The sequence below is a fragment of the Panthera tigris genome, chromosome A1 (assembly GCF_018350195.1).
Source record: "Panthera tigris isolate Pti1 chromosome A1, P.tigris_Pti1_mat1.1, whole genome shotgun sequence".
In the NCBI taxonomy this organism is placed as follows: Eukaryota; Metazoa; Chordata; class Mammalia; order Carnivora; family Felidae; genus Panthera; species Panthera tigris.
The window spans coordinates 161,343,383-161,366,827 of NC_056660.1; positions in this window are offsets into that span (position 1 = coordinate 161,343,383).

Below are 23,445 nucleotides of genomic sequence, written 5' to 3' on the forward strand. Positions count from 1 at the left end.
ATATGTGCCCTTGTATCTTGTACTGTCCTTTATTTAGCTTTTATATTTATAACTTATTATCCCCCTCAATATTCTTTTCTTTGGCAATGTATTTAAAGTCCATAAACTGCTTAAACAAGAGATTAATCTGAAACTATATAAATGTGATAAAGTGGTTCAACAAAGAAAGCGGTGAACTAGAAGGAACATATTGTGGAAGCAGGCCATATATAATTGGTCAAAATTTTCTCAAGTGAAACATATTTACCTTTGCTATTGAAGATTCTAAATTTCTACTAAAAGTTACTTGGTCATGAGCAATACTTTGTATGTACTCTTAAGAAAATACTACCTCAAATGCATAATAAAAAGTTTGCTCTGTTGCATGCAGCATTGTTCTAGAACTTTCATAGATTGTTAAAATATCTTTTATGTGAAGACATCTAGCAGAGTACATTTGTCCTATACCTACCTATATCTCTCCCTTATTTGTGACTTACAGAAATTTAACTTTCCTCTCTGTGCTTCCTGTTTACTAAGAAAACAGCAAGTCCAGAGAGAGTCAAGATAACACTTATTTCCTCAAAAGATACCCTTTTCATATACTGATGAGATAATCCCTGGACTCTAAGGTTCAATTGCAGTATGTTAGAAAAGGACATTATAATAAATGGTTATAAAAGTTTTTGGTTCTATGTAACTTCCATGTAGAATAAGTCTTACACTCCAAGCACAACCACCCCTGACCTCCTTTCTCATTTTCATTGATAAAAGTCATCTTTGTTTCGAACTTAGTCTCCACCAATATAACTTCTAATACACCTTGCATTTTATCAGCTGTATAACCCAAGCCACATTAAATGCAGCTACAATATTGAGTACCTTAAATTTAGTACATGTAAAAATCCTTCCAAAATAATTTTGTTTACACAAGGCAAGAACGAGTTAGTATCCCATGACCAAAATGTGAAATGATTTTTAGATGCCTATGAACTTCCTGTTCACAATAGTTTTAATGGATAGTAAGAATAATTTTTAACACTACTTACATTTTAGTGGTTTACCTGCAGAAGTCAATTCAATCCTGACCACAAGTTTGAGTAAATATGAACTTTGGGTATTATTAATTTATAATCACAAATAAGGAAATTAGGGCCCAGTAAGTTGAGAGCTATTTGTCAGGCTTAGTAGTTTTGTTGATGGCTCTATATGCATAGCCAGCCAGTGAGTATGGCCTCAGTGTCTCTGTTGTACTGTCTGAACCTTAGCATTAGCTTTAATTTGAAGAGAACGTCTCATTCTCTCCAGTTTAGCTCCTTTCAGGCAGAGAAAAGTAGAGACAACGGTAGGGTGTGAAGGATAACAAAGCAGGAACTGGAGTCCACCATAATTATCCAGTGATCTTCTACAATGCCTGTATAGCATGTTTTCAGATCTAAGTGTTTTGCATCTTGGCTACACTTGAACATGTAGAAGTTTTCTAGCCTGCCTTGCCCTTGCCCTCCATCTGTGGCCTGGGTTGTGAGTGGGTCAGCTTTGGAGGGAGTAATTACATAGGAAGTACCTGGTAGTGCTTGGGCTTACTCTGTTTGCTGGATTCTATTTTCTGTCCATTAAGGACAGACATCCTATTTTAGGTTAGTCTGCCTACAACTTTGTCCTTATTAACAAAATTATCAAAATTTTAGTGTTATTAATAATCTATTTCAGAAAGTCTTGTGCCATGACTTCAAATTTCCATCCACATTACTCTGGGAATGCCATAGTTACCCTAATTAAAATGTGCATTCTTCCTGAAGGGAATATCTAAAATATATCAATCCTTTATCTCCAACTCTACTAATTAACAGACTATTACCTCAGATCTCAATTCCTCAAGCCATATTCATAAAAAAATGGGTTATAAATAATGATACGCTCAGATGATGTGCACTGACTCCTTGATCCTGAGATTTTTATGAAAGTGGCCATGAAAATATAGGTATGATATGAATGGGAGAAAGTTGAGGCTCAAAGAAGTATAGCAATATATTTCACTTTTCTATTTATGAGCTATTTAATCATGAAAACCAAAGAAAAGATTTCCTTACTACCCTCATATCATATCTGCCCTTAATATGATGTCAGACTCCCAAATCCACTAAGTTAATTGAAAAAATAAATAAACTAGACACCCGTAAAACTTTAAGTGATAAAAGCAATCTATCATAACATCTTGCATAAATCATGTGAAGGTTCCAAAATCTTTCAATCACAATTATACTCATTTCTTTTTGCTGGAAGATAGCTGTTCCCCTTATGCTACTACACTATTGGAATTTAGTAGTATCATTTCAGCTAATTTCACTAAGTAAGCATCTAAGGTTTGTAAGTCCTCTCTCATAACTTGATAATTTGAAATTGCTTTGGTCAGCCCCTCCTATGAAGAGTTTTCATTATGTTCAGGCTACTTTGCATTTTCTTTATCTTAATCATTATCTGTTAGCATCTTCAAAATACCTTCTTTATACTATCACTTAACATTAAGCCCAAGTAGAGAAACCCCTCTTGTGAACTGCACAAAACTAACTCCTATATGGGATTTTCTCCACTATAGAAGGCAATAGATTTGGGTTACTGGTCATGGAAGTTGATGGCACATAGTTTGGTGTCAGGTAAGTCTGAGTTTAAATCCCAACTCAAACTGATCTAATTAGTTATCTGAATTTTGAGGTCCAAGTGTGTCATCTATAATAAGACATAATGACCTTAAATCTAAGATTTCTTGAAGGTAGTAAATGAAGAGACATAGGTAAGGCAGTTGGCATACCTGACATAGGAGTTAAGAAATAATAGTATTACATTTATATGTTGCATAATAGCATAAATGGATTCAAATTTCTATTGTCACTCACTAATTTCATGATTTCTGGAAGTTAACTTATCCTGGTTTACTAATACATAATAATAAGGCTGTTAATTTGTATTAAGACTGTAATTTTTGTGAAGTCCTATAGCAATTAATGCGTAGAATATAGTCAATATTTTAAAAGATTTTATTTGTACACTTGTTTTTTTTTAAACTTTAAAACAGTTTTAAATGTTTATTTTTGAGAGACAGACAGACAAAGTGTGAGCAGGGTAGGGGCAGAAAGAGAAGGAGACACAGAATCTGAAGAAGGCTCCAGGCTCTGAGCTGTCAGCACAGAGCCTGATGCAGGGCTCGAACCCATGAACCATGAAATCATGACCTGACCAAAGTCAGAGGTTTAACAGGCTGAGCCATCCCGGTGCCCCTATACACATTCATCATTTATAGCACTATGGAGATTGCTTTATACATAGTAGGGCTTTAGTAATGAAATAATAAAAGGTTGATTATTTGGTTAAATAATCATTTAAGGAATATTATAATTAAAAATTTAATTATTTCAATAACATCCTTGGGAAAATGTAATGCATTAAATAATCTTTTCAGTAAAAATTCATGTTTAATGTTTATACAATTTAGAGATAAAATGATTATACCATAGAATAATTTTTTATGCTATCCTCAGCACTCTTATGACTATTAAAGGATTGTTAGCATTAACGAGAATTCCTAAAGCAATTTGGAAATAAACACTTAGATAGCAACTTGCTTCCTTTAAACATGACGGAGAGGCAAATATAACATCTGTTGCCTTTAAAGACATGCTCGAAGTTTCTGTATCATTAAAATGGTACAATATTCCTTATTAGGCGTACTACTCCTTGAAAAAAATAGCACAACTGATCATAATTTGGAGACCTATATATGAGATGGAATTCTTTGTTGATTTAGTTGTTAGATATAGCTAGCAGGAAAATAAGGATAATGTTAAAAATGAATATAATGAATATATAAAAGATAAGACAATGAGGAGTAAACAAAAGTATTAATTTAATTTCCAGTATTGACAAAATGTTCAACAATCCAGAACTTATACTACTGTTGCTATTTTGTGTTGGAAATGATTGCAGGCCAGTCAATTTTATTTAATGTTTGCACTATTCTGTATATTTGAATACAAAAGTTTCAGGATAAAAAACAACCAGTATTATAGCAGAATGCAAAGACAGTTGGGCACACAATAGTGTATACCTGGTTAACAAAGTGGATTAAAAGTACATATTTCTGTGTAAAATGTTGTATTCTAAAATATTTCATATGTTAAAATGCATATGAAATTATTTTCCCCATTATAAATATATACAAATAACGTATGTAATATTCTGATTAAAATATTTCCTTTCCACCTTTTAGAGGTATGGCTATATATAATATCACACACTATACTATGATATATAGACTCTCAAAGCAATAAATTCAGTATGACCAATGCAGATTTATAATCTTGGTGAAGACAATAGAGTAGCAGGAAAAGCCATCTTTTGTACTAAGCAAATACATTAATGTGTTTGTATAAGTTATGTGGTAATAGGGATAAAAAATCATCTAAATTTATTAGTAAAAAGACTGGAAAAATAGAGCTTTGAAAGTTCAAAGGAGAAATCAAGGTGACTATCACAAGCAGTTCAATTTTAACACATAAGCTCAATGATATTCAGAAAGAATTAGAAAGAAAAGGAATTCAAAGGTCTCATAAGCATAAAAAAGTCAAAGCAGGTCAGTCTGGAAACAGCTGCTGGAGGGGATCAGAGAGATAAAATTTAAACCTCATAATTACTGTTAGAAAATTAAGGGAATAAAAATGGCCACCATCAAATCAAAAACTTTCAAAGTGGCAGAGGAGATTACTGAGAAATAGCAATAAAATCCATCTAGATATAGCAACCAGAATTTATATTTAAAGATGCTTAAGAGAAAAAAGAGCATTGATCAATACACTATCAGTAAAGTCCCTAGAAATCATTCAGAGTAAGTAGTCAATGACGGTAAGCAGGAAAAAAGATTTTTTCCTGAGTCATGGAGAATTAAAAACCTTGAGAAAAAGGAATAAAATTCCAAATTTGACATATTTCAAGACCCAGGCTGAGGATAAGCTCCTGAATGGTAGTTAGCAGATCCAATTGAGGCTATCTCTGATTCTGTGGACAAATGGTCCAGTGACCAAGTCAACATGAACTTTTAATTTATGTGGTTCCTCAAGATAGCAATTTGTATTTACTCTAAATAAGCAACTATAGAATCTATGGATCAGTGAGAATTTTTTCTACTTTCTGACTAAATTCCTCCAGAAAATAACCATTTCCATAGGAGCTTATTTATACTTATTAAAAAAATTCCTTAAGTTGTGTGAATTCATTCTGACAGAAATTATTGAGTAAGTAAATGAGGGAGAACAGAGGGATTGCCTAGGGCAGAAGAATTCTGAATAATTTACAGAGATATTCTGTATTCAAGGAGGTAGAGCATAACTCCCCATTCTTGGAATATAGACTGTGCCTAGTGACTTCCTTCCAAAGAATACAGTGTGGAATGGGGAAAAGTAATTTTACAGTGTAAAAACCTTATAAATAATAACTCAGAGAATCTAGGTCAACATCATCAGTGGTAAATTATGTTGATAGTGAATAACCTTGATAAAATGTGATAAGAATGGCATTTTACCTTTTGTGTTCTTCCAAGAACCCATAATTATGGTTTAATCATGAGGAAAACATCAGGCAAATTCCAACTGAGGGACATGCTATAAAATGCATGATCAGTATTCTTCTTTAAGTTGTCTAGAACCTCCAAAAAAAAGTATGAGAAAGTGTCACAACCAGGAGGAGCCTCAGGACACGTGACAGGTAGATGTAATGTGCTGTCCTGGACGGGGTGGTAGAATAGAAAAAGGATGTGAGGTAAAAATTAAGGAAATCTGAAAAAGGAATGGATGACAGGAAATTAAAAACAAAAAAACCTTGTTAGGATGATATTTAAAATTGCATAAGAGACCTTAAACATTTTTAAAAACTATTCACATACAGGGAATTACCATTTACGAGTCTTAAAATTAGGCTCTTGTCAAAAGGTGACATTGTAGTGGAGCTGCACAGCCATTTCTGATTTTACAATTCGTACAGTTTCAGTTATTTGCTAATATAATAATAAAGCATATCAATAGAATGTTAACTCTTTGGAAACAGATTTAAAAAATTGGGAGGCCAAAGTACAGTGAATTATAAGCATAAAAATTTTATCACTTGGGATTCTCAGAATGATTTAAACAACATCAAATACTAACTCACAAAAAAAGCAGTAAATGTATATTTTTGTTAATCTTAATACTGAACGAAAATGTTTGATATTTTTATGTACACTGTTTTTAATAGAATAACTTCCAAAAACAATTCAAGCTACACACACACACACACACACACACACACACGCACGCACGCAAATAGGTACTATTTTGATTTATGTACACATAAAAGTATTTGATTTGCAATTTTAAAAACATTATTTCATTAACCAACAGCTATTTATAGCAAAACCATGCTACTATGGAAAGTATGTTTTATCCTTACCTTTGATGGTGTGCTTCTGTGATAAATAGACTATTTGAGTTTACTATCCAATATAGTACTTGAGGTACTAAGGTGTTAGTATGTATCAGTAATAGTATTTAAAATGATAGAAGACAGAATTAGAATGTCTGTTCTAAAAGAAAAATTGATAAAAGATCAAAGGATTTTCCTTTATAAACTTAACCAGTAGAGAACAATTACTGCATAAGACAAAATAAAATCTCAGGAAAGGTGCTAGGGCAAACACCTATAAACCCTTTAAAACTGAAAATTAGAAATGCCTTACAGATACAAAAAGAGGAAAAAAAATATCAATGAGAAACTTAGTTTTGAAAGAAAACTCCATTCAATTATTGTAAAAGCAACTGATCAACAACTTTAAAATTATTTATGAGCAAGGCAGATTAGATATATTGTATACTACAGAAAGTATTGGCTAAGAAATAATTCCTTCCTTGCCAAGCCAAAATCACCCTTCAAATGATTTATTGTAATAGCCTTCCAAATGGCCTCCCTACTTCCACGTTTGCCTTCTTAGAATCTGTTTTCAGTACAGGGGCCAGAGCAATCTTATTAAAATATTCGGTCATTTTGCGTCCATACTCAAAACCATGTGATGGCTACTTGCTTCTCTCAGAATGGAGGCCAAAATTCCTACAAAAGTCTAGAAGGCCTATTGGGCACTAGTGTCCTAAATTAGAGAGTAAGGGACTACTCTCCCTTACAACACTACCCTCCATCTCTCTCCTTTGGCTTCTTGCATATTGAACATCATACTTGAATCTACTTGGTATGCTCCTGAGGGTCATTTTGGAGTTGTTTTTTTCTGCATAGAACAAACTTTATCCATATGTCTAAATAACCTTTTTCACCTCCTTTAAGTCCTCAAATACTACCTTCAGAACGAGATCTATGCTCACCTTCTTAATTTTGCAACTCCAACTCACCACCTTGTATTCTCAATCCTCTTTATATTGATCTGTCTTTTCCATGGCACTTAACATCTTTTATTATTGGGTATCCGGGTGGCTCAGCTGGTAAGACATTCCATTCATGATTTCCGCTTGGGTCATGATCTCAAGGTTCATGAGCTTGAGCCCCACATCAGACTTTGCACTGATAGTGTGGAGTCTGCTTGGGATTCTCTCTCTTTCCCTCTCTTCATGCCTCTCCCCCACTTATGTGGTCTCTACCTCTCTCTGTCTCTAAATAAATAAACTTTGAAAAAAGAAAGCTAAAAAAATACTTTAACGGGGCACCGGGGTGGCTCAGTCGTTTGAGCGTCCAACTTCTGCTCCGGTCATAATCTCGTGGTTGACGAGTTCGGGCCCACGTCGGGCTCTGTGCCTAGAGCCTGCTTCAGATTCTGTGTCTTCCTCTCTCTCTGCCCCTCCACTGCACATGCTTTGTCCCTCTCTCTCTCTCTCTCAAAAATAAATATTTTTAAAAAATTAAAAATTTAGCATATTACTTAATTTGTTATGCTAGTATTTTTATTTGTATTCTACTTCTAGAATATATGCTTTATGAGAGCAGAATTTTGGTCTTTTCAGTCCATTGGAACATATCCAGAATCTCACACAGAATAGATGTTCAATAAACACGTGTTGGATGAATAAATGACAATATTTTTTTTCCCTGTGGTTCTTTTCAATTATTTTTGTTCATAGATTTAAAATCAGAGTTACTGAACCCTGGAAGGAAAGCTGAAGGAAGTAAATTCACAAGGTAAAAAATGGATCTGAAATGCTGTTGAAATGATGAGTGACTCAGTTACCCAAAAAGAACAGGGAAGCTTTATAATGAGGATAAGCTTATGTTATTTGTACCACTCAAAACAAGGGAGGTATCTTTCATGATTTCCATTCCATCCACCTGAATTGTGAGTATGTAGAGAAAAGCAGTTAAGAGGATTTTTTCTGTAGTCCCACTTCTTGGAATTCCTGCTTCTTCACTTTGAGAACAATGTGAACAAGATATTTTACTCGTTATTTTGTTTGAGTTCCTCCATGTGTTGAATGGAAATGGTAATCATGTTAATCTCCTATACTTTATTAGGTTTTATAAAATCTCTATAGTGACTCCAACAGTGCCTTGTTTTTGTCAGACTTCGCTATTCTAGAATTAATTCATAAAAAGAAGTGGAATAATTTCCTCCATTTGCTGTGGTTGTGCCATTATCTTTTGACTGACATTCATCCTACATAGTTTTCTTAAGTAGAGATTAGGAAAAGTATGCTCTTTATTTCAAGACTGTTTTCCATAGCAATTCTTCTTGAAAGTTACTTTAGCTGAATATAAAATACAATTCTTGCTTTGTACTGTCTTTTCTTGCAATGAATTTGTGGATATGCTGCAATAATTGAATGTTTATGTTGAGAATTCTGAGACACAGCTAGTGAATTATTTTTTTTTAATGTTTACATTTGAAATTCTAAAACATAATAAGTTATGCCACAGTATAGTCCATACAATTTTTCTTGTCACACAGTATGATTTTTCTGACAAGTCGAACAAGTGGTCTTTTTATTGCAGAGGAGTCTTCTAAAAATAAATCTTTCATATTTGGTTACATCAATGTTTTGGTTTTCTTTTGGAGGGCTCAGAAATTATATGTATATATTACATTTTCTTTAGGGTCATTGGATCTTTAAATATTTTTAGCCTACAGTTGATTTGTATTGTGTGCTATTTGATTCCCTACTATGTTTTCTCTGAACTAACAATGTAGGATAGAAACATTAATGAATCAATACAAAGAAGTATTAGAAATAGACTTAAAAGTGATCCCAGTAATCATGTTTCTTGGATGATTATTTTTTAGATAATAAAAATCACTATATTAAAATTAATGTTGATTCAAAATATTTAAAGCAAAACTTACCAGAACTGAAGGGAGGAAAAAGGGAAAATACACAATATAGGATATTTTAACCCTTTTTCAAAAAGTAATAAACAGGAAAAAGCAGATAATGAGTACTTGCAAATAGCAGATAATACATTTTTTTCAAGCCCACATAAAATATTTAACAATTAATAACTATATTTTGGTATAAACAACAGAATTTTAAAATTAGAAACGAATAGGAATCAATGACAATAAGAAATCAAATAACAAAAAGTATGCAAATACTTGAATGTAAAACAGAAACCTGTAAAAATGATTCAAGAAGGAAATCTCAAAGGAAATTAGAAAATATGTTACTGGTAGATAATACATGACAAAAGGATATGGGACACAACTAAAACAATTAAGGAAGTATTTAGCTTTAAATACATATTAGATAGGAAGAAAGGCTATCAGTCTTTGACAGATAAAATATGATTTCACTCATGTGGAATTTCAGAAACACCACAGATAAACATAGGGGAAAGTTAGGAAAAATACGATAAAAACAGAGGGAGGCAAACCATAAGAAACTCTTAAATACAGAGAACAAACAGAGTTTGTATAGTTACTTATTTTGGTAGAGTATAGTAAGATACTTGTAAAATATCTTACAAGTAAATAAAGACTAGATGTTATTTTAATCAAATGTTTCTATCATCTGAAAATCAAGTGTCCAGAGTAACCTCGAGTTGCTGAGATAAGAAAAAAATATGTGTAATGTCTGCATCCGTAGAATGATAGGAAGGCAGATGGTGATTGAGTAGTCACTCAATACATGAAAAGAATATCCTAATATCAGAACTGCCCAAACACTAAGGCTTTTAAAATAATAAAATTGACTCATCACATGTAAACATTAAAAAAAAAAGCACTTATAAAAAATTGAAAACCTTTTCCAAAACAAAATTTTTTGAGAAGAGTACCCTATATATTTTGCCTGACTTCCTAAAGGACAGCAGTACTCTCCTAAGATTTTAAATTTATATCTGTTGCAATATATCATTCCAATTGAAACACACAATAAAAATCCAGCCTGACTCAAGATATGTAGTTGGAAATAAAAAGTGCTTTAATACATTTTCCAGATAATTGTGGATAATCTTACTTGATACTACACTGGCATTTTAGGTGCAATATGGTGCCTGTTGTGGTAATAATTAACTCTGAGGAAAAAATGGAGGCAAATGGAAAGAGGAAAATGGGAGAGGAGAAGAAGAAAGAGGAGAAGTAAATTCAAGGAAGACCTTGCATTTATCTGTAGTATTATGTATATTTTACTTTAAAAGTCTGGAGAATATCTGGAAAAAAATGCTAACGGATAATACTTTGATGATGTCTCAAATATTGTCTATTTTAAATTTTCCCAAAATAATGTTTTGAAGTATGGCATTGGTAAACTAATAAGTACCATTTTGGAGATAAATTCCCTGAAGTTTAAAACAATGTAAATGTGTAAACAATTTTGACAATTTACTGAAAGAGCCAAGTCTGTTTTTTTTTTTCTATGGTAATATGGACGTTGGTTAAAATGAATTAAAATAAATTAAACTGAATTCTAATGTAACAAAAACCCAGGTAAGTATGATAACATTAACAAAAGAAGTTTAAGTTCTAAATACAAAGACACAGGTAGAGATAAATGTCAAATACTTAAAAATTACAAATGTGAAAAAAAAAAACTAAAGATAAGGCTTTGCTTGGGATGATATTATACTCAAGAGCAACTGATAAAATTAAGTTTTAACACCACCTAGGAAACTAGCCTGCAGGAAGAACGTGACTGGCTGCAATGAAGTGACTGATTGGATGTGTGACTTGGATGACCCATCGAGTGCTTCTAATAGCTTGTGTAGTGTAACTGGAAAAAATCATTATGATTATGAGTCCTTATTTTTACTGGCATAAGTGGACCATTGCCACATCTAAATAATAAAGTAATCATACAATGCTGTATCAATACCTAATGTACCCTGGAACTACAATTTCTTTTACTCTTTCCCATTTAACGAAACAGAAGAAAAGGTTTGTAGGCTAGTTTGTTCAAGTTCATATACATACTTCAATAGACCAGAGCAAGATCGACAAGTACAAGTGAACACTCCTTCCACAAGCTCCCCCTTGCTGCCATTTATTCTTTATCCCCATGAGCAGCACAGCTGGATCTGTGATTCTTCCATGGAACTTCTGTACAGTGCTGCCGAGAGAACACTCACCCAATCCATAGGCAAGACATCTTTTGAAATGGTTAGTTTCGGTATCTCTCTTCTTGGTGTTAATTGACAAGCAGAAAGATTTGGGGCATTTACTTATTTTGGTGGAGTATTTAAGTGACCACTTCAATCAACACTGTCAATGAGATCTTACTTGTGTTAATGTTTTATGCTTTGCAAGTACTTTTACCCACATTTTTCATTTGCTTTTTATCACATCCTTGCGGAATGAGGGGAGGAATTTATTTAAAATAGAATAAGAGTAAGACACTTAGAGACTTGGCAGTCTCTCAAGGAAATAGAAGTAGAACTTGAAACCAGTTATTTTGACTCCTCTCTGAATACTCTTTCCGTATTCTTTGTTTCCCATAACATGTAGTGCTAGGGGCACTTGAAATAGTTCTTGAAAATAAACTCAGTGAATGTTGTTCTAAATCATCATTTGCAAACAAACACATTGCCCAATAATTTCTTTTAACAGTCACATATGTATTAAATCATAATTTATAAATCTTTATGTGAAACTTTCCCTGGTAAGCCTACTGTGTGATTTTTTTTTTCTTGGTTAGACCAAGACTGCTAGAGCTGTCACTTCATAGAGCTCAACACCCATAGAGCTCAACGTTTAAGTGAAACTTGCCAAGTAAGAGTAATCCTTGGCATTTGTTTAAATTGAAGAATACAGTTTTTTTTCCCCCTTATAAATTCATAGCATTTTTGGTCTCCTTTGCTCCAGGGGTACTATCTACATGCAAAGGCATACTAATGGATTCTCATATCTTTAGAGCAAATATCTTGTCTGATCTTGGCATCTATCTAAAGTTAGGCATCAATTTAATTGTATCCTTAAAAGAAATTATAAATTCCTCCTTTTCCGTCTTTCTATCTCCACAGGAAATACCCATCAAGTATTTGTGGGAAGAATACATAGTGGACCATGGGACTGTGTTGTATACTTGAATTCATCTTCTAATGGCTATGAAAAAATGATCAAAATTGCAGGAAAAAAAGTTGTAGATTCTTATAAATTACTTAATTTTCCTAATAATTGAACATATTAATGAAGTCAAAAGAAAGTAAAAATGCCCCTGTATATTTTTTGAAAGTACATTTCTTTTTTATTAGAAAAAGAAAGGCTTTTTTTTTTCCAGTCCCAAAACTACATACACAAACTTAGAGTGCCTAGAAGAAAATTGCAGCTGAATTCCAATGTGTTTGAAAAATGTATGTGCTCAGTTACTTCTTGTGATTTTATGTGCTTATTGACTAATTTTTTTTAAATTTTTATTTAAATTTTAGTTAAACCATATAGTATAATACTGGTTTCAGGAGTAGAATTTAGTGATTCATCACTTACGTACAATACCCAGTGTTCAGCACAACAAGTGCCCTTAATGCCCCTCATACATCTAGCCCAACCTCCCCCCCACATTTCTGTAGTTAAGAGTCTTTATGGTTTGCTTCCCTGTCTTTTTTGTTTCCCTTCCCCTATGTTCATCTGTTTTGTTTATTGAATTCTATGTGAGTGAAATCATTTGGTCTTTGTCTCTGACTTATTTAGCCTAGCATAATATTCTCCTGCTCCATTCACATTGTTGCAAATAGGAAGATTTTGTTATTTTTGATGGATGAGTAATATTCCGCTGTGTGTGTATGTATGTGTGGGTACATATATATATGGTACATCTTGTGTATCCATTCATCAGTTGATAGATATTTGAGCTCTTTCATAGTTTGGCTATTGTTGATAATGCTGCTATAAACATTGCAATGCATGTTCCACTTTCAGTCAGTATTTTTGTATTCTTTGGGTAAATACATAGTAGTGTAATTTCTAGGTCGTAGGGTAGTTCTATTTTTACCTTTTTGAGGACCATGATGTTTTCCACAGTGGCTGCACCAGTTTTTATTCCCACCAACAGTATAAGAGGATTCCCTTTCTCTACATCCTCACCAACATTTACTGTTTCCTGTGTTGTTATTTGTAGTCAGTTTGATAGGTGTGTGGTGGAGTTATGAGTGTGATGTTAGCATCTTTTCATTTGTCTGTTGGCCATTGGGATGTCTTCCTTGGAAAAGTGTCTTTTCATGTCTTCTGCCCATTTCTTAACTATTTGTTTTTTGGGTGTTGAGTTTGGTAAGTTCTTTATGGATTTTGGATACTAACCCTTTATTGGAAATGTCATTTGCAAATATCTTCTCCCATTCCATGCCTACCTTTTAGTTTTGTTATTGTTTCCTTCACTGTGCAGAAGCTTTTTATCTTGATGAAATCCCAATAATTCATTTCTGCTTTTGTTTCCTTTACCTCCTAAGGTATACTACGTATCTAGCAAGAAGTTGCCATGGCCAAGCTCGAAGAGGTTGATGCCTGTGTTGTTCTCTAGGATTTTGATGGTTTCCAATCTCATATTTAAGTCTTTCATCAATTTTGAATTTACTTTTGTGTATGCTGTAAGGAAGTGGCGCAGATTCATTCTGCATGTAGCTGTCCAGTTTTCCCAACACCATTTGTTTAAGAGACTGTCCTTTTTCCTTTGGATGTTCTTTCCTGCTTTGTTAAAGATGAGTTGATCATATAGTTGTGAGTCCATTTCTGGGTTTTCTATTCTGTTTCATTGATCTGAGTATCTTTTTTTTTTCTTTTTTGTCTAGTACCATATAGTCTTAATGACTACAGCTTTGTAACATAGCTTGAAGTCTGGAATTGTGATGCCCCCAGCTCTGCTTTTGTTTTCTCAAGATTGCCTTGACTGTTCAGGGTCTTTTGTGGTTCCATACAAATTTTATGATTCTTTGTTTTATCTCTGTGAAAAATGCTGGTGGTATTTTGGTAAGGATTGTGTTAAATGTATAGATTGCTTAGGTAGTATCGATATTTTAACAATATTTCTTCTTCCAATCCATGAGCATGGAATATTTTTCCATTTCTTTGTGTCATCTTTGATTTCTTTCATTAAGTTTTCTATAGTTTTCAGAGTACAGATCTTCTATTTCTTTTGGTTATGTTTATTCCTAGGTATATCTTGGTTTTTGATGGAATTGTAAATAGGATCAATTCCTGGATTTCTCTTTCTGCTACTCCACTATTGGTGGATAGAAATGCAACAAATTTCTGTATGTTGATTTTATATCTTGCAAGTTTGCTGAATTCGTATATCACTTGCACCAATTTCTTGGTGGAGCTTATTGACTACTTTAAATCAAACCACTTCAAATATTGAGCAAATATACATCTGTCGCACTTACCTGGAATATGTTACTATTTCTGCCCCAAGAATAAAAAGGCTACTGGATTCACTGAGTTATTTGAAATTTTTTGAGAGTAAGAGGGCATCAAAACAATTTTAAATTAGTGAATATTTGGGCAGCTGCTTGGCTTAGTCAGTTAGGTGTCTGACTTTGACTCAGGTCATGATTTCACGGTTCATGGGTTTGAGTCCCACATCAGGTTGTCTGCTGTCAGTACAGAGCCCACTTCAGATCCTCTGTCTCCTTGTCTCTCTGCCACTCCTCTGCTTGTGCTCTCTCTCTCAAAAATGAACAAACATCAAAAAATGAATAAATTATTGTATGTTTTCGTTACTTACAACATTGACTTCATAATTGTCACAGACAATATGTCTCTTTAAAACACTTGTATTAACTAAAAATTTTAAGTGATGAAAACTTCACAATTTCCTAATGCTGACTTTTCTTCTTTGTAATTTTTCAGGATGACAATATTGTCACCATTTTAATCAAACCTGCATGCTTAAGATTCCTGTCTGACCCCCATAAGGAATAGCCATATCTAAATCTGTCTCTCAGCTACTACTCTCATGCTATGTATCCTCAAGATGGGAAACATTAATAGAAATTACTAGTTTGGTGCTTGGAATAAGTCCAATCATATTAAACTGTATACAGGAAATTAAAAATATTTTAGGATTCTATTAAATAGTTTAATATGTATGGTAAATAACTTATTCTCTGTATATTCATGAAAGGGATAGGATATTTTTAGAAGACTGCGTATAATTTACATAGTTTATCAAAGTTATATATGTCTATAATATGTAAACTAATTTTCTTGCTTAGAAAGTTCCATATGAAAAACCATAGTGGGAAACAGATACATCAATGCATAAACATCACTAAAACTTAGACAAAATTTTAATGACCTAATTAGCTAAATTTTATCGAAAGTAACTTAAAGCTTAGAATAATTCACCTAAATAAGCACCCTAGTTCTTTCAGGTCATTACAGGATCGGTTTCTGCTCAATAGGTTATTATAAGGATTAGTATATTTCTATATGAATAAATCATTGCTGTCTATGCCTCTGCTACTAGGGTAGGATCTTCTTCCTCTCTGTTTTGCTTCTTGCTTTTTATTTGACCATGGATTGTGGAAGTCATGGAAGACTTTCCATTAACATCTTAGGTGCTAAGTTTTTCATTCTGGACTTCAGAAGATCTTTATAACATTTTGGCAGATAATTAATAATTTCACTTCTCATTTTATAAATTATTTCTGTTGTGATGGTACACAGTACAGTTTAGTGGGTGGCCTAATTTTCCCATGAAGACATTTGCTATGTTGAATTAGAAGTTTTTGTTGTTGTTGTTTGTCTTTTTTTTCTAAATGGGCACACAAGCTTAGGGTGTATTCAAGGGTTTATTTTTCTGTGTCAGTGAAAACAGCAGATGTTATTCTTGAAACAAGAAGGTTCTTCAAATGGAAAAAGGAAAACTTAGTAATAAAAGTGTATAGTGTCATAAACCCATTTGTGCTTTAAGGTATAATAAGGAAGTACTATACAATGTAAGTGGGCTGTGGAAAATTTTAAATGTTTTTGGAAGTAGAGAATTTATGGTTGTGATTTATCTGTTGATCTTTATAAAGATGGTATAGAATATTATATTGTATATGTACATCTCACACTAAAACCTGATTGAATATCGGCTAGCCACATGAATTATTTGTGCATTGGTTCTCTACCTACATAAACCATGATCTATATTTGCTGATAGCAACATGGATTGCGTCTAGCTCTTAGAAAGTTTGATGAAACAAATGGATATGTCCTTGCATATGTATCTGTCAACAGTTGTGGTTGAGAAATCTAGTAAAAACTCACTTGAGTCCCAAGTGGTAGTTGTTATTCTTGTAGCCTGATATCATGCTGCTTTCTATGTCACTCTTCTTCATGCAAAATGATACAGTGGTGGATTAGTGTTTTGCATTTGTCATTTACTCTACCTAGAAAGTTCTTTTTCTAGACCTGGCTTGCTGTGTCATTTTCTTCAGATCTTTGCCCAAATGTCACCTTCTCAGTAAAGTAGTCCCTAACTACCTTTTTAAATCTGAAACTACCTCTTCTCTGATATTTTCTATTCTGATTCCCTGATATATATTTCTCTATAACATTTGTCTTGATCCAGTTTAGCAACATAGTTTGTGTGTACGTGTGTGAGTGTTAAGGTCACTAGATAAAAAGCAGGATTTCAGTTAAATCTGAATTTCAAATGCAAGTATTTCTAAATACTGCCTGGGATATATTTATAATAAAAACATTATTTGTTATTTACTAGAAATTCACATTTAATGATGCATTTTAATGTGCAATATATGAGACATACATATAATTAAAATACAGTATATGGTACCATCATTTAACCATGAAACATTTGGGACATTCTTGCATGAAAATTTTCATATTTGTTGTTTATCTGAAATTAAAATTTCACTGGCTTTTTTGTATTTTCAGTCTGTGTGTGTGTGTGTGTGTGTGTGTGTGTGTGTGCATGCGCATACGTCCCCAGCTAGAATGTAATCTCTGTTAGGGAATTTTTGCGGTTGAACTCATTGCCATAGAGATGAACAAATAAATAGTGAACAGTACATATCTAAGAGTGAATTAGATTGCTTGACTCTTGGTAGTCTAAGTTTTATTATTTGTTGAATTAGGACAACAATATCTACCTACAAGGATTTGGTGAAGTTTAAAAGAAATAGTATATGTGAAAGCTTTGCACATTATCTAGCAAGGTAGTATTTTTTAAATACAGGTTTGCTTTTATTTCCACATTCTACTTGTTAAGAGAATGTTAATTGTTTTAGGATTATTCATTCTTTTGCATTCATTGTCATTGTAGTTATTATCGTTACTATCCTTAATCATAATAAGGGCCTCCAAATATTCAAGGTGAAGAACTTTGAAAATTTTGAAGTTTTTGGTATGAGAAATATCATTAACAGTTTCCCCTAGAATGATTTCAAGAGAGTTTTCCTTTGCTTCTGAAAGACCTATTATTCAATGTCTATTAAGTCCAATTGGATTTCAACAATATTTTTGTATTTTTGATGATACAAAAATAACAGATTTTTTCCCTTTCCTCATTTGGGAAGGCACAAAAGAAGGCAAACCAAAGAAATCAATAAAGGTTTACACCAAGCCTATAAAATGATACTTTCAATGTTACATGTCATTTTTAAATAGAAGTCTGTTATAGATAGGAGGAGGGTATAGGTAGTGGGAAATGCTTGGTTAGCAATTGTAAAACTGTTTAAATAACACCATTTCAAAACTTGGAATTTCCTTGTTTTCAGAAATAAGTGGTGAATCCATCAAATGCACTTTAATGCATTTAGTGCTGCTTGTGTTCTACAAGGAAACTCACCTAAAAAGTAGAGTGCCATGATGGGCAGGGTTGGGTCCTCTGGAAAACAGTGTTATCTCCTCTTCCACTAACAATATAGAGCAACTGGCTTTGTTACATCTAATACAGGGCATAACACATTGGTGCTTTTTCTCAGACTAGCATCATGATTTCTTTAGAAATCAGGTTTACCTAGGTTTAACCAATAGATGCTTGCTTTCAAAGATAGTTGGAAAGTGATTATTTTCTATAACTCATAGTGTAATTCAAACTTCTCTTAGGAAACAACATTTATATACACTTTAGTGAATATTCCTATGAAGTGAGAAATATTTTGGAATTCATACAATCACACTCTAACTTAGCTTTTCTGTAAATTTTAACATTCACAAGGTTATTTTATTTTATATAGTTGGAGAACATCTAGTAAGCACAAGATAGCCTTAAAGCCAGATATTAGTTAGAATTTTCTTGTGATTACATCACTATAAAATTAAACAGGTATTTAATGTCTCATATGGTGATAGTCACTGTTAACAGTGTTCTTTTGAGCATAAGACACCAAGTAAAAAAGGGACATGCTACTACTAAAATTTTTATTTTCATTTTTACAAGTACACTTACCTATCAGAATCCCCACAGTTCTAAAATGGACATCAGAATATGCATAATCTTGAATTTTCACATAAAGAACTTTAATAATAGATATGCACAGAGAAGTCTATTTCTGAATTTTTCATTTACTGTTCTGTTGTGGAAGCAAAACACAGAAATTATGAGGGCAGACTTTATTATTATATTTTTTAAGCAAGCTGTATGCCCAATTTGGTGTCTGAATTTACAACCTTGAGATCAAGAGTTGCATGCCCCACCATTTCAGCCAGCCAGGTACCACATGAGCATAGATTGTAGCTCCTACTTAGCTGCTTACTTCTCATGTAATCCTGTAAAATTTATTTTCAAAGCCAGAGTGTGCTAATTTGATTAACGCGGGACTATAATACCATGAGACCCGAAGACCTTTAGTGATTATATGGTGACATAGGTCATGAAGGGTGCTTACCACCAAACCTGGTATATGTTTAACACATAAATTGTAATTTTTGAATGATTTTTTTGATATTGTCTTGTCTTGAGACAGAGACAGAGAGCAGGGGAGGGGCAGAGAGAAGGAGACACAGAATCTGAAGCAAGCTCCAGGCTCTGAGCTGTCAGCACACAGACCAACACGGGGCTCGAACTCACGAACCGTGAGATCATGACCTGAGCTGGGAGTCGGACGCCCAACTGACTGAGCCACCCAGGTGCCCCCATAAACTGAAATTCTTACTATCATTTTATATCATCTCATCAAGATATGATTACAACCACTTTGAATTTGAAGAACTCATGACTCTCTTGGCTGTTATTAGTATTAATAATATCATCATTTTAGTTATTAAAAATATTAAAGTTTAATGTTATAGACAATCATTACATAAATCTGCTTATATATTCATTCCGCACATAGGTACATTTTACATGCCATGCTTGCTTTTTTGAGAAAAGAACTGTCATACATTTTAACTACATTTTCATATTTTATTTTTTAATATTTATTAATTTTGAGAGATAGAGCACACAAGCTCATGAATGAGAGAGGAGCAGAAGGAGAGGGAGAAAGTGAATCTCAAACAGGCTCCACCTTGTCAGTGTGAACTGCGAGATCAAGACCTGAGCATAAATCAAGACTGGGACACTTAACCGAATGAGCCACCCAGGCACCCCACACTTTCATATTTTAAAGTAAGGAGGATAAATAGGTTACTTAAAAATTACTATTATCCATACACTTTGCAGGATGCTAATTTCTAACTTTTATTTGGTAGAAGTCTTTGTATATTGATTAACTCTACTATGATTATAAGAGCTTGTGATTTAGGTAACATGTAAATGAATTTAAGTGATATTTGCATACTAAGACTCATTTAATCATAATATTCGTAATCAAGTGAAAATCGTTTTAGGTAAGTGTAGCTTTAATGAATGTAGTGAATTACCTTTAATTTGCAAATGAGTGCTTTTAAATAATGCTTTTAAAATTTGACTTAATATAGAAAAAACATTGATCATTCTCTTACAATTTTAAAGAAAATATTGGAAGCTGACAAGTTTAATTCAACCATTTTTCTTTGTTTCTGAATGGGAAGTTTTAAAATACCTTATTAACCTATTGTATAATAAATAACAGTATAATAAATCATAATAGTGGAGCCTATTAGTCAAATCACTGACTAAGCCTTTTAAAATGATAAAATTCTACCTTCCAGTTAGTCACCATCTCATCTATAAAAGCATATTCAGCTGAAAAATAAATCATGAGTTACGGTACAACTTAAATTTCCTGGAAAATGGATCAAGTATGCATAAATATAATTTGTATTGGTTTCTTGTACTCGGTTTATCAAAAAAATTAAGAGATACCCAATAGTTCCTAGTTCTATTAGAAATAAAGCAGAAATTTAATAAATGACTCAATTTAACATATTGGTAGCCATCTGTTTATATGTGAAGTTAAATAATGCAGTTTAAAAATGTAAACATTTCTGGGTGCCTGGGTGGCTCAGTTGGTTAAGTGTCTGACTTCGACTCAGGTTGTGATCTCACAGCTCCTGAGTTCGAGCCCCACGTCTAGCTCTGTGCTGACAGTTCAGAGACTCGAACCTGCTTCGGATTCTGTGTCTTCCTCTCTCTCTCTGCTCTTCCCTTACACTCTCTATCTCTCTCTCTCTCTGTCTCAAAAATAAACATTAAAGAATGTAGACATCTGAATCAGAAAGTCTGTGTTCCAATCCTGCCATCACAGTTGCTTTATGACATTTGGAAAATTAGTTAACTTCTCTAACACTCATTTTTCTCACCTTTAAAATAGCAATAATGAGGTGCCTGGGTGGGTCAACTGGTTAAGCGTCTGACACTTGATCTCAGCTCACGTCTCCATCTCATAGTCGTTATGTTCAAACCTCACACTGGGCTCTGCACTTGGCATGAAGCCTATTTAAAAATAAGATAAAATAGCAATAATAATAGTATCTAGCTCATCTATTTGTTGAGTTATATCATATTTGTCAATCTACCAGAAAATGAAATTACTTAAGAAAAATCAGCTATTACCATTATCACTACTATTTGCTAGAAGGAAAAACATATTTTTATCAATATACTTCTTGATAATTTTGCCCACCTTTATTGGACTGGTTTAAGAAGAAAATTATAGGGTATGAAAGACCACCTATAGCAACCAGTAGTGGATAAATAATCTTTGATCTATCCACTGACATGGACATGAATCCTATGGTTTCCAAATGTGAGACTGACAAAAAATGTGTAGGGTGTATCCTCAGTTAGATTATGGGTGTTTGGAGTACTTAACTATAATACATCCCATAAAACTGTTAGGGTCCTGGGGCAGCTGGGTGGCTCAGTCTGTTGAGTGTCTGATTTGGGCTCAGGTCATGATCTTATGGTTCATGAGTTCGAGGCCCACATCAGGCTCTGTGCTGACAGCTCAGAGCCTGGAGCCTGCTTTGGATTCTGTCTCCCTCTCTCTCTTCCCCTCTTCCACTCACACTCTGTCTCTGTCTCTTTTTCTCAAAAATAAATTAACATTAAAAAAAAAAAACCTGTTACAGTCCTCACTCTCTATCCCTTTCTCCCTATGAAACCCAGTTTCCATGTATCTTGTCCATTGTACCCATATTTAGATGTTTCTGTATTCCTTTGGGAAACCCACTCTGCGATTAAACATACCTGTAGGGGAACAACCCAGTTTTTATACCTTGAAGACAGGTTAAAAGTGGTTTATGGTCTGACACAAGCCCCATAAATTTGTGTAGTGTCAAAATTAAATTGGGCTGAAGTACAAACCCAATTGTGAATGACTTACTCTCAGGCAAGAAAATTTTGACTGAATGTATTATCTTTATACTATTTAAAAATGTGTTCCAAGATAAGATATTTTAAAAGTGAATGTTTTTGGGATGCCTGGATGGGTCAGTCAGTTAAGAGTCCAACTTCAGTTCAGGTCATGATCTCATAGCTTGTGAGTTCAAGCCCCACATCGGGCTCTGTGCTGACATCTTAAAGCCTGGAGCCTGCTTTGGATTCTGTGTCTTCTCTCTCTGCCCTTCCCCCTCTGAGGCTCTGTCTCTCTGTTTCTCTCTCTCTAAAAAATAAACACTAAAAAATTTATAAAAGTGAATGTTATTAAATATAGAAATAAAAAACATTAACTTATTTTTAAGGCCGTCACGTCAAACCGGATATCCTTCTTTCCCCACAACCTCATTAGTTCTTTTTTATAAATGAAGATCAAAGACTGGGAAAACATTGAGGTATTGGAGAAACTAAATTCAAAGAGGTAGATTACAGGTAAAGGATTCCTGTTTTTGAAGCACTAGGCATGCACACGCACACATATACATACAAACATGTCCCCAAAACATGGGAATGATAAATATGTGGTAGACAGTTAACTAATAGCCTGTACCTATTTACAAGTTCCATTTTTAATCTACAACTAATCTCTGTCTTCATAGTGATAATTATGAAGTCAGTAAAAATTCTACAAAATTACCCACAAATCTGAAGCTCAAATCTTTTTTTCTTTCATTCTTTTTTAAATTTTATTTTGAAGTAATCTCTACACCCAACATGGGGCTCAAACTTAAAACTCCAAGATCAAGAGTCTCATGCTCTACCAACTGAACCAGCCAGGTTCCCTTAAAGGTCAAATTTTAATGTGTCAAAAAATTCTCAAACCATCTCAAATTTTTCTCAAATTTTCAGTGAAGATATTTCTATATTTTATTTGAAATATTCATAAATAGTAGAAGTACAGTCTACAGTGTACATATAGTCTCTGAATAAATTTGGACAATGGGAAAAAATGACAGTGAGAAATATTTTCTTTGAGTAATCATAGTGATCCCTTCCATCAAAGTCAGGTTCACAGAGACTCGTTAATGACCATGTAAAGGAGTTGCCATGTAGGAAACAGGTACATCACTCAAACACACAAGCACATATACTGGAACTTGCTTGAAGCTTCCAGCTTGGTAGATCATTCTGAAATAGAAAATAACTTTGAATTTGACTAAGTCTGAAGAAAGATTAGATTTTAGGTTTATGAATTTAAAGGATATTTTTGTCAACTTTTAATTTTCTTTTGCATTATATAAATTTCATAAAGATTTTTCTTTTGTTCAAA